Genomic DNA, 13091 nt, shown 5'->3' with positions numbered 1-13091 from the left:
GGCGGGGGCGGTCGCAGGAAGGTGTTTTAGCCGAAACCAGAGCAAAATGGAGTCACCAAGATTTCCTTTGATAGAAAGGACATTATATTACTTTCCACACCTACCCCATAGCTCATGGCAATGCCGGATCCTTAACCCACTGAACGAGGCCAGGGAACGAACCCGTGACCTCATGATTGCTAGTTGGGTCAACCACTGAGCCACTACGGGAACTCCTACTCACAATACATTAACCACAAAACCAATGATCTTTCCTGTGTATATCCTGGAACCAGACTTTCTATTACTAAGTTTAACATCGGTATCTAACCACACTCGCACCCTTTAAAAAAAAAAAAACAAAAAAAAAAAAAACAAAAAAAACCAACTCTTCCACTGGCATTCTCAGACACTGCTGGAAGGATTATAAATATCTGCCTCCACTTTGGAAAAATATTTGGCAGTATGTCCAAAAGCTATGCTTTCACGAACCCTGTGACCCAGCAATAACATTCCAGAGTATGTGCTGAAGAGAAACTAGTGTACATCCCACCAAAAGACTTGTGCAAGAATGGTCCTGACAGCACTATTTCTAATAGCCAAATGTTGAAAGCAACTTTAATTCCAACAATGTGGAAATAGACAAGTCCATTGTGGCATGTTCATACCATGCAATGCTACACAGTGATAGAAGGGAATAAACTCGTGCTACACACAACAACATGGGAGATGCGTACATGGAGGCATCGTTTGTAGAGCAAAAGAAGTGTGGGCACAAAAGAAGACATGTGGTATGATGTCATTTATATGAAGTTCAGAAACAAGCAAAACAATGGTTACCTGGGTGAGTCAAAGTCGTACCGATGTGGGAAAAGTGTGACGGAGCTTTCTGGAGAGGTGGGAGGGTTCTGTACCATGATTTGGATTGTGGTTATACAAGGGCAAAAAGCCATCCAGCTATAGACCTAAGAGTAACACATTTGGAGTTCCCATTGTGATTCAATGGTTATGAGCCCGACTAATATCTATGAGGACATGGGTTCAGTCCTTGGCCTTGCTCCGTGGGTTAAAGGATCCAGCATTGCCAGGAGCTGTGGTGTAGGTCACGGACGTAGCTCAGATCCCACATTGTTGTGGCTGTGGCATAGGCTGGCAGCTGCACCTCCGATTTGACCCCTAGCCTGGGAACCTCCATATGCCCCAGGTACAGCCCTAAAAAGCAAACAAACAAACAAAAAAGATTAACACACTTAACTGTATGTCTATTACACTTCAAAACATATCTATATATAAAGACTCCTATTCCAGAAAGACTCTTCACATTCACTTGCTGCAAGTTTGAATAAAACCTTTGACACATGCCGGCAATCATTTTGTCTGAGAGATTACTTTAACATGTGACCAGCTCCAATGCCGTGTGCTCTACATGCACTGAATAAATTTCTGCCTTTTGCTATTATTTATCGACCCAGAGGGCAGCCTATTCTTTACTGCTCTTCATCCCTGGTACATCTATGGCTTGTATTACATTTTGCTCTCATATTAGTAGGAGACATCCATCCAGTTAGTTGGTGCATGGACCATGAACCTGTTACACAGTAATTTCTCTTTTCTGCATGTCTCTGTTTCCCCACAGTTCCTGCCTCAGTGCAATGCTGATGCCGGGGCTCAAGTATGGTTGTTGAATTCAACCTCAGCATAAATTGCTTCATCTATTTCACTCACATGTTATTTCTCCGAAGAGACGAACAATTTGGGACAAGTTTAGCAAGTGTGCTTTTCTCTCTAAGCATTCTTTGCTCCAAGATTTCCTTTCCCTACATCTATCAGATGCCCAGAAAAAGGAAGGCAATGCTAATAGACTGTTGCAAAGTATTGCCAAAAGGCCCACGAAAGAGAAAGAGAACCATGTAATTCTTTTTTTATGTGTAAATCTATGATGCTTGTCTGAAAGCATACTCACAGCAAGCCCCTTGGATTTATATATACATATATGTAAGATATAACAAGTATATATCAGACATAGTTTACATACCATAAAATTCACCCATTTCGGAGTTCCCGTCGTGGCGCAGTGGTTAACGAATCCGACTAGGAACCATGAGGTTGAGGGTTCGGTCCCTGCCCTTGCTCAGTGGGTTAACGATCCGGCGTTGCCGTGAGCTGTGGTGTAGGTTGCAGACGCAGCTTGGATCCTGCATTGCTGTGGCTCTGGCGTAAGCCAGTGGCTACAGCTCCGATTCGACCCCTAGCCTGGGAACCTCCATATGCCGCAGGAATGGCCCAAAAAATAGCAAAAAAAAAAAAAAAAAAAAAAAAAAAAATTCACCCATTTCAAGTGTACAATTCAATGGTATTTAGTTTATTCACGGAGTTGTGTAACCATCACCACAATCATTTTTAGAATATTTCCATCATTGCAAAAAGAAGCCCCATACCCCTTAGCAATCGCTCTCCATTTTCTCCCAATCCTTCAGCCCTAGGCAACCAAGCATGTACTTCACCGTCTCTGCAGAATTGTCTGTTCTGGGCGTTTCATACGTGGAAGCACACATTGTGTGTTCTTTTGTGACCAGCTTCTTTCGCTTAGCATAATGTCTTCAGTGTTCATACATGTTGTAGCAGGGGTCAGAACTTCATGCATTTATTTGACTTCCCTAATATTCCACTTTATGGACATACCGCATTCTATTGGTCAACTGGTAGACATTTTCCGTTGTTTCTACTTTGGGGCTATTATGAATATTTCTCCTAGGAACATTGCTACACATGTGTTTCTGTGGACATGTGTTTTCATTCTTCTTGGCTGTCTACGTAGAAATGGAATTGCTGGGTCATACATTTAACTCTACGTTAACTTGTGAGGGTGCCGATTTCTTCACATCCTCACCAACATATTATTATCTTTTTTTTTTTAATTTTTTTTATTTATTTATTTATTTATTTTTTTGTCTTTTTGCTATTTCTTTGGGCCGCTTCCGCGGCATATGGAGGTTCCCAGGCTAGGGGTCTAATCGGAGATGTAGCCACCGGCCTACGCCAGAGCCACAGCAACGCGGGATCCGAGCCGTGTCTGCAACCTACACCACAGCTCACGGCAACGCCGGATCGTTAACCCACTGAGCAAGGGCAGGGACCGAACCCGCAACCTCATGGTTCCTAGTCGGATTCGTTAACCACGGCGCCACGACAGGAACTCCATCTTTTTTTTTTTTTTTTTTTTTTTTAATTATAGCCATCCCAGTGGGTATGAAGTGGTCTCTCATTGTGGTTTTGATTTCTATTTCCCCAATCATTAGCTATGTTGAGCATCTTTTCATGTGCTTATTGATCATTTGTATATCTTTTTTTTTTCTTTTTGCCTCTTCTAGGGCCTCACCCTCGGCATATGGAGGGTCCCAGGCGAGGGGTCAAATCGGAGCTGTAGCCGCCGGCCTACACCACAGCCACAGCAAGGTGGGATCCAAGCCGCGTCTGCAACCTACACCACAGCTCATGGCAATGCCGGATCCTTAACCCACGGAGCGAGGCCAGGAACCGAACCCACCACCTCATGGTTCCCAGTCAGATTTGTTAACCACTGAGCCACGGCGGGAACTCCTCATTTGTATATCTTTTTTTGAGAAATGTCTATTTAGATCCTTCGACCATTTAAAAAATTTTTATTTTATTGAAATATAGTTGATTTATAATAGTGTGTTAATTTCTGCTGTACAGCAAAGTGATTCAGTAATATATATACATATAATACACACACACACACACACACATCCCTTTTCATAATCTTTTCCATTATGGTTTATCACAGGATATTGAATAGAGTTCCCTGGGCCATACGGTAGGACTTGTTATTTATCCATCCTGTGCATAGAGCTTGCTTCTGCTAATCTCCAACTCCCAATCCATGCCTCCCCCACCTCCTCTCCTCCTTGGCAACCACAAGTCTGTTCTCGATGTCCTTTGACCAATTTTGATTGGAGTGTGTTTGGATGACTCTGACAGAGAGCAAAATTAAAATGTGAGGCTTAAAAGGACACAACTGTCGACTGAAAAAAATGTACGACCTAAGGTTGAGAATTACGTTTTATTCAGAGGACTTGCTGAGGACCCAAGCCTGGGAGGCAGCCTCTCATGTAGCTCCGAGGGCCCGCTCCCTAGAGGTAAGGGGAGCCAGGATACACAGGAGTTTTGCAACAAAGACCAGGTAGTGGGAACATGAAAAGATTGCAGTTAATCAGAGAAAACCAGACATCTCAAGTTAAGGAGTTCAGGGCTTTTCTCTGTGTGGGACAATGCCAGAGGCTGGGCTCACTGAAATCAGCCCTTTGCTAGACCTCTCAGCTGTCTAGGGCCAATATTCTGCCCTTTCCCATCCTGAGTTCCCTCACGGTGCACAGTGAGGGTGATGATAGTTCATGGTGGCTTAATGGCAACATCATCCTTTGTTTGTGTTGTTTTGTTTGTTGTTTTAGGGCTGCACCCGAGGCATATGGAAGTTTCCAGGCTAAGGGTCGGATCGGAGCCGCAGCTGCCGGCCACAGCCACAGACACACCAGATCCAAACTGAGTCTGCGACCTATACCACGGAAAATGGCAAGGATCCTTAACCCACTGAGAGAGGCCAGGGATCGAACCCGAGTCCTCCTGGACACTAGTCGGGTTCGTTAACCGCTGAGCCATGACAGGAACTCCTCCTTTGGTGATATAGCAGGTGACATTTTTCATTCACACATGATTTCCATTTAATTCTCTCTCCCCGTGGCAAGTGCAATATACAGAGAGGTTTGGGGATATCAGGTATCAGTATAACACGATAAAGGCAAAATAATGTTAGCAAAACAATCTAAACGAAGTAGAATGGTGATGTATTTTTATCACATATATTTTATGTGATGTATATTTGGAAAACAAGTTAAATCCAGTCCTGCCAGACTGCGCATTTACCTCAAGCATTAGCAGCATTCCATTTATTCGATTTTCTTTCTGCTAAAAACCAAGGAACTGTTAAATTGCCAACAGGCGTTCATTTTGTCAGAGTTGAGATTAAAGCGCTCAAGAGAAGTTAAAGCAATTCTTTTCTGCTTGGGTGGGCTATTATTAGGCAAATTGCACTTTGCTTTTAAATGTTTCTAATAAAGCTCTTTGCATGCTCATAATAAACACAAGCCTATCCCATATCCAGGAGTTCTTTGGCTTCATAAGACCTTATTATGAAAACATTAGAACTTATGAATCATCTAAAACTATCTCTAGGAATAATATTTGTAATAGAAGAGACGATTTAACCTTTCCTTTTTAGTATGAACCTGCAATAAAAAACAAACAGGAGTTCCCATTGTGGCTCAGGGGTAATGAATCCAACTAGAATCCTTGAGGACGCAGGTTCAATGCTTGGCCTCGTTCAGTGAGTTAAGGATCCGGCATTGCTGCGGGGTAGGCCAGCAGCTGTAGTTCCAATTGGACCCCTGGTTTGGGTACTTCCCTATGCCCTGGGTGCAGCCCCCTCGCCCCCACCGCAAAAAAAAAAAAAAAAAAAAAAAAAAAGGCAAACAAACAAAACCTCATTGGCTTCATTGGTCTGTTCAGCAGACAGCACCAACTCCCAAACCTGAAAGAGCCCTGGCTCTACAACACAAGGGATGTTTATGGAAAAGAAGTATTAATTTCGCCAAGTCATATGCAACAAGCCAAATGCTGCAACCAGAAGTCCCACAGGGCCTGATGGCATCCCAGCACTTCACAGTGAATGAAACGGAGCAGGACCCTGTGGGACTCCCAGGTACAAATCCTTTCCAAACTGCATCCCAACGCCCCTAGTTGGTTTGTGGGAATAGACTTCGTTCAGGCTCCAGGACCTTCCCTGAGTTCCAAAGGGCAGATTTAAACGGTGCTTATCCGGGAAGGGAAGGGCTGTAGAAACAAAGGAGAAACAACCGAAAAAAAACCAATAGTGAAGCCTTGAGGCAGGTTCCTCCTCGAGAAATATACATAACAATGTCTTTGAGCTCTAAGGCAGGACTAAGGCCACCCTGCAGCCCCTCACCCCAAATTTTGCCTATAAAAACTCCTCCCTGAGGAGTTCCTGCTGTGGCAAGAAGGGATGGGGTTTGATACCCCTCCCACACTGGATTAAGCATCTGGCGTGGCGGCAGGTGCAGTGTAGGTTGCAACTGTGCCTGGGATCCGATCCCTGTCCCAGGAACTCTTATATATATGCCTCAGAGAGTTTAGCTTAGGGTTTATGAGCACAAGCGACGCGTTCCCCTTGCTTGGCTCTGCTAGCAGCCTTTGTCTGCTCCTAATTCCAGCCTTTCGGATTGTCTGTCCTCATTGTGCATCGGGCACGTGAACTTGTCTTTCCTAACAGGACTATTCTCCGGGTTGCTTACAGGTTTTGTTCCTAACTCTGCAAAACCCCTGCTACCAGCAGCGTCTTCCTCCTACTCTTGGCTGCTGTGGTCAGTTCAGTATCCTCTATAGTCTAATGTCTCTGCCTTAACATCCAGGGCATCTCGGTTTCTTCTCATGTCCCACTGACAAAGGAATCCGCATCTATCTTCCATCCTGCTTATAATGCCAGCTCTGCGAATGGAACCCACAATCCTTGCAATTAAGTATCTGATTAGAGAGTTTCATTTCCCAGAGCCTCTCTATTTATGGCATAATTGCTTCTGAAAACGCAGGACATTCACTCTGGAATAATTTCAGGGTAAACCTCTCCCTTATCTTTCTAAGATCTTAGAATCGAGGAGGTTAGTCGTGGGCAGGTTTATTTGACGAGGTTCTAGGATTCAGACTTGAGAATCTAATTAAGCAGAAAAGGAAGCGTAAATGCATATAAAAAGCTCACAGAATAGTTTCTAAGCTAAACTTCTCGGTAACACTCCCAGGGCACACGGCAGAGCTGGCCTCTTCCACCACCCAGGTTAGCAGTACCCACAGGCTGGTGTTGATTTTCTTTTTTTTTTTTTTGTCTTTTTGCCTTTTCTACGGCCACACCCTCGGCATATGGAGGTTCCCAGGCTAGGGGTCTAATGGGAGCTGTAGCCGCCGGTCTACACCATAGCCACAGCAACGGCAGATCTGAGCCGCGACTGCAACCTACACCACAGCTCATGGCAATGCCGGATCCTTAACCCACTGAGCAAGGCCGGGGATTGAACCTGCAACTTCATGGTTCCTAGTCAGATTGGTTAACCACTGAGCCACGGCAGGAACTCCTGGTTTTGATTTTCTATCTTTTTTCTTTTTTTTTTTTTTTTTTGGTCTTTTTTTTAGGGCCACATGCTTGGCATATGGAGGTACCCAGGCTAGGAGTTCAAATCGAGCTACTGCTGCCGGCCTTTACCACAGCCACAGCAACAAGGGATCTGAGCCGAGTCTGCGACCTACACCACAGCTCACAGCAACGCTGGATCCTTAACCCACTGAGCAAGGCCAGGGATCGAACTTGTGTCCTCATGGATGCTAGTCAGATTCATTGCTGCTGAGCCACAACAGCAACTCCCCGATTTTCTATCTTCTGCCCGGACATTTACAGCAGAAAAGTGTCACTGTGCAGTATAGGCTGAATTACAAAATGCAGCTATATTTGACAACATAAAAAAAAAAAAAAAACTAAACACTGTCACATCTCCTGTTTTTAATAGCCTGTGAAGAGGGACATGTAGAATTGACTGGGGGGAGCACAGTAGAATAAATATCGGATAAGCACCAGGAAACCCAATTTCCACATCCACAGCTGCCACCTTCTTCGCCGTGTGAGCTGTGACAAGGCACTGGACCTCTCTGACTTCAATAACCTCATTCCCCAAATGAAGTGATTGGCCCCAACAGTTACTAAAGCTGGTTCTTAAATCCAGCAGCCCTAGCAGATTCAGTTAACTCTCTAAAAATTATAAAAGTAGGTATCTTATTCACATTGAATTTTTAATGAAATTGGTTTTCTCGTGATTTTTTAAATTATACACTCTCACTTTTAAAAGCCAGAAAACTAGGAGTTCCCATTGTGGCTTGGCAGGTTAAGAACCCGACTTAGTATCCATGAGGATGTGGGTTCGATCCCTGGTCTTGCCCAGAGGGTTAAGGGTCCAGGGTTGCCATGAGCTGTGGCATAGGTCGCGGATGTGGCTTGGATCATGCAATGCTGGGGCTGTGGTGCAGACTGACAGCTGCTCCAATTTGAGCCCTAGCAGAGGAACTTCCATATGCCGTGCATGTGGCCCTAAAAAAACCCAAAAAAGCCAGAAAACTACAAATAAAAAATAAATCCCCTATTTGTAATTCCCACTACCTTGTATTTTATATTTCTGGACTTCTTTCTTAGTGATTTCTCATTTCCTTTCCCATCCATTACAATATTAATTTACCTTAGAAGGCATAAAGTAAAGTATTATTTTTAATTGCATTTCCAGTATAAAAATCCTGATTTTTTTAAATTTTATTTTATTTTATTTGCTTTTTAGGGCTGCACCTGCAGCATAGGGAAGTTCCCAAGCTAGGGGTTGAAACGGAGGTGCAGCTGCCAGCCACAGCCACAGCCACAGCCACAGCCACAGCCTCGCCAGATCTGAGCAGCCTGTGGCAATGCTGGGTCCTTAACCCACCGAATGAGGCCAGGGATAGAACCCACATCCCCATGGGTACTAGTTGTTTTCTTAATCCACTGAATCACAGCAGGAGCTCCAAAAAAAATCCTGGATTTTGTCATGTCCAGTATGAACTGTTAACTCTGAGAGAAAAAAAAAATGGTTAAATCATGTTTGCTACTTGTTTTTATAACCAAGCAGGACACTGAGGGGCCCTCCTGGGCACAAAAGTCTTTCTGTATCCCTATTTCTTGTTAGTAGGAAAAATAGCTTTGGCCTCCTAGACCTTCTCTGAGTACCAAAGGGCAGATTCACACAGTTGCTAATCAGGGAAGTGTGGAAACGCAGAAACAAAGGAGGAACAATCAGAAAACAATAGTGTGTTGTTCCTGCTGTGGTGCAGGGGGTTAAGGATCCAGTGTTGCTGCAGTTGTGGCACAGGTCACAGCTATGGCTCAGATTCCACCCCCCCACCCCCCCCTCCCCCGGCCTGGGGACTTCTCAACAGCAAAAACAAAACAACAGTGTAGCCTTGGGATAGATCCTGGTTCTTGTTCAAAGAATATAAATAACAATATCATCTTTTTTTTTTTTTTTTTTTTTTTTTGGTCTTTTGTCATTTTAGGGCCACACCTGAGGCATATGGAGGTTCCCAGGCTCAGGGTCTAATTGGAGCTCTATGGCTGCCGGCCTACCCCAGAGCTACAGCAACTCGGGATCCGAGCTGAGTGTGTGACCTACACCACAGCTCATGGCAATGCCGGATCCTTAACCCACTGAGTGAGTCCAGGGATTGAACCCGCAACCTCATGGTTCCTAGTCGGATTTGTTACCCACTGCACCACGATGGGAACCCCCAATAACAATATCTTTGAGTTCTTCTGCAGGAAGTAAGGCCCCCATCTGGGTGGAAGATGGTAACTTCAGGTTGCAAACCATGAGGGAGTTGGAGGTTTTTTGAGCACAATCCACCTGTTTTCCTTGCTTGGTCCTGCAATAAACCTTTCTAATGCTCCAGACTTGGCCTTGTGTGTCAGGCATACAAACTTGTGTTTGGTAACATTTTCACACAGATTCGAAACTTCTGTGTCTGTAACAGTAAATAATTTAGTATAACGCTGCAAAGGTAGAGTTTAAACAACCCAGTGTTAATTTTGTATATACTTAGATCCTTCATTATTATTATTTTGGCCACATTCATGGCCTGTGGAAGTTCCTGGGTCAGGGATCAAACCTGTGCCACGGCAATGACATTGCCAAATCCTTATCCACTAGGCCACCAGGGAACTCCCAACAATATTTTTTTGGTTTTGTTTCCTTTTTGTCCGTATCCATGGCATGCAGTAATTCCCAGGCCAGGGCTCAAACCCCTACCACATCAGTGACACTGCCAGATCCTTAACCCATTGAGCCACCAGGAAACTCCCAATTTTGTATATATTTACAGAGTAATGCTCTGAAAAATCAAATTGAGAAGGTTTGTCAATTTATCATATAAGGCTGAAAATGAGACTGGAGAAGTGAAAGGAGGGACAGTTATTGTTCAAGTATAAAATCAGTACCATTCTTTAAAGAAAAATTAAATCTGAAATGGAAAGATTAAACACTGGAGTAATATGCTATGTTTAGTTTTGTCCTCGAGTAAGAAAGACAGCTACGTGTATATTTTAAAAATTGCTTCTACTTCCACCTCCTCACAGTATTCATTTCTGTGCTGAAATCTTACCATTCCTTTGGGCTTCAAAGCATATATTTTATTTTTGTCTTTTTTTTTTGCTATTTCTTTGGGCCGCTCCCACGGCATATGGAGGTTCCCAGGCTAGGGGTCGAATCGGAGTTGCAGTCACTGGCCTACGCCAGAGCCACAGCAACACGGGATCCAAGCCGCGTCTGCAACCCACACCACAGCTAACGGAAATGCTGGATCCTTAACCCACTGTGCAAGGGCAGGGACCGAACCCGCAACCTCATGGTTCCTAGTCGGATTCGTTAACCACTGCGCCACGACGGGAACTCCCCTTCAAAGCATATTTAATCTTTAGAAGTCCTCTACATAAAGATGCAACTATCTGTTGGAAAAGAGAGCAGGGTTGTACCAACTAATAAACTAGAGGACATAATTACAGCAAGGCCCTCAGAAAATGGCAGATGAAATAACAATCCCTTTCATTTCCATCACACTCTCAAGGCTTTACTCTCTCAATGAAACCCCACACCTCAGATGGGACTTGAACCCATAGGCTAGGACTCAAACACAGCCACACCCAGATTGCGGGAGTTCCCGTTGCGTGCAGGGGGAACGAATCCGACTAGGAACCATGAGGTTGCGGGTTTGATCCCTGGCCCCCCTCAGTGAGTTAAGGATCCGGCGTTGCCCTGAGCTGTGGTGTAGGGTGCAGATGCAGCTTGGATCCTGTGTTGCTGTGGCTATGGCCTAGGCAGCTTGGATCCTGTGTTGCTGTGGCTATAGCTCTGATTTGGTCCCTAGCCTGGGAACTTCCATATGCCATGGGTAAGGCCCTAAGAAAGCAAAAAAAAACAAAAAACAAAAACAAAAACAAAAACAAAAAACCCAGATTGGGACTTGAACCCACTGTCTTTTAATTGAAGTTACACCTGGTCTCAGGACTCTCTCCTTCCGCCCACTCCTGGCCACACTCGTGGCATATGGAAGTTCCCAAGCCACATGTGAATCTGAGCCCCATCTGCAACCTACACCACAGCTGGGGCAACACTGCTTCTTCAGCCCACTGTGCCAGGCAGCACCACAGAGACAAGCTGGATCATTAACCCACTGTGCCACAGCGGGAACTCCAAAGTTCAGGTTCTTTATGTCTCAGCACAGCAGGGATTCAGCGAGAAAGGTGATAAGTAAGAAGGAGATTTATTGAGAGAGATAGACAGAGGGTGGCCAAATCAGAAGCGAGAGGGGCCTGGGAGATACACACTGCATAGTAAGAATGCGTGCCTAGGGGCAGGTCATTTAGTTAATGTATTACTGTGAGCATATAATGAGGTCCCACTTCTACTGGAAGTTGAATCTTCTGCCATCTTGGATGTAATAAAGTCTGATAAATTTGTTGTATCCTCAATGGCTGTGTCTCTCTTTTGAAAGTTGTGCTCTGAGAGTTCCCAAAGTGCCTCAGCAGTAATGAACCTGACTAGTATCCATGAGGATACAGGTTCCATCCCTGGCCTCACTCAGTGGGTGGGGGATCCGGCGTTGCTGGGAGCTGTGGTACAGGTCGCAGATGCGGCTTGGATCCTGGGTGGCTGTGGCTGTGGCGTAGACTGGCAGCTGCAGCTCCCATTCAACTTCCATATGCCATGGGTATGGCCCTAAACAGACAAAAAGGAGAGAATTAAAAAAAAAAAATAAAGGGTGTGCTCTGCCCCCTTCCCTCCTGTTTCCTCAGCTCACATAGTGCTGTGACCCAGAGCAAGTACTATCCTGCCCATTTTACATATGAGGAAACTGAGGCTCAGGAAAAAAGTGAGGTGACTTGTCCCACAGCCTAAGAAATGGAATTCCAGCTCCAAACCACTCGATTCCAGACATGATGTAAGACTCCTCCTCAAGAACCAGGAGCACGAAAGGATAAGTGCACAAAGAAAAGAAAAGAAGCGGAAAATGTTAAGGACTTCTCTCCTGCCAAGAGTGAAATAGTACTGGATTTCCAATTTTGCAGAATTTTCCCCCTTTATCCGCAAGTAGCAGGACTATTCTCCCCCCCCCCCTTCAAGGTCCATATTGTACTGGGGTGACATCCCCAACAAGCAAACACACGCACACACAAAGCCCATAAGTCTGATTCTAAAACGCCTTGTAAAGCCACGAAAGCATTTCTGGATGTCTCTCCAGGAAGCAGTAAAGAAGAACGATGCCTCGCAAGGGAGCAAGACTTCTCTAAAGTCCTCCTTTGGGCATCACTCTGCTCGTTTATTGGTGGTGGCTTCCACAGTCCCTCTTCTCTCATAAATCTCCCAGGTGGCTCTCTCACGTGGATCGCCCGCCTTTCCAGACTATTCTCCTCTTTGGGGGAGCAGCTCTGTACCCTTTCATATGTAAATTAACTCAGTGTTTTCACTTTCTGGTGTTCTTCTCTCCTCTTAATACTCTAGCATCAGCGCTCCAACAACCCAGGAGTCTCAAAAGAAGGGAAAAGGCTGGAAATACAGACACATTACTAAAATTGCTTCCTGTCAGAGCTGAAAGCAAGATTGCAAAGTTTTTTTGTGGAAAATTGTCAGTTCAGTCCTGCCTTCTCGCCCGCCTATGCTAATGCAGCCCATTTAGGGGAAAAGCAGGCTTATTATAAAGGATTTATCTCTCCCTCTAAACTAGGGCGTTCAGGCTGTGCTCTTTGAATACTGAAGAAATTGCGGAATTCTAGCTCTCTTGCCTAGTACCACAAATCTCCTAACTTAGGAATTCCCAGCTCGTTGAGAAGAACAGCATCTGTTTTAAATATGGGACAGTCCATCCGTACTTGCTGTCCATGTTTTTACAAAAAGTTGAGCCAA

General features: G+C 44.8%; 1 long non-coding RNA gene across 1 annotated transcript in view; it reads left to right on the top strand.

Moving 5' to 3' along the window:
* The window catches only part of LOC146394545 (uncharacterized), a 35555-nt gene extending 23386 nt beyond the window's left edge, over positions 1-12169 (top strand). Inside the window, exon 4 of the long non-coding RNA XR_014835272.1 lies at positions 11984-12169. This is a non-coding gene — a long non-coding RNA (uncharacterized LOC146394545). The remainder of the gene's footprint in view (positions 1-11983) is intronic.
* Positions 12170-13091: the final 922 nt, after the last annotated feature.

This window comes from Sus scrofa, chromosome X (genome assembly GCF_054392235.1).
Source record: "Sus scrofa isolate SSC_HxYL_T2T_F1_AM1 chromosome X, Sscrofa_HxYL_maternal_Yorkshire_Landrace_v2.0, whole genome shotgun sequence".
Lineage (NCBI taxonomy): Eukaryota > Metazoa > Chordata > Mammalia > Artiodactyla > Suidae > Sus > Sus scrofa.
The sequence above is the reverse complement of the archived record's forward strand: the minus strand, read 5'-3'. Positions and strand labels throughout refer to the sequence as shown.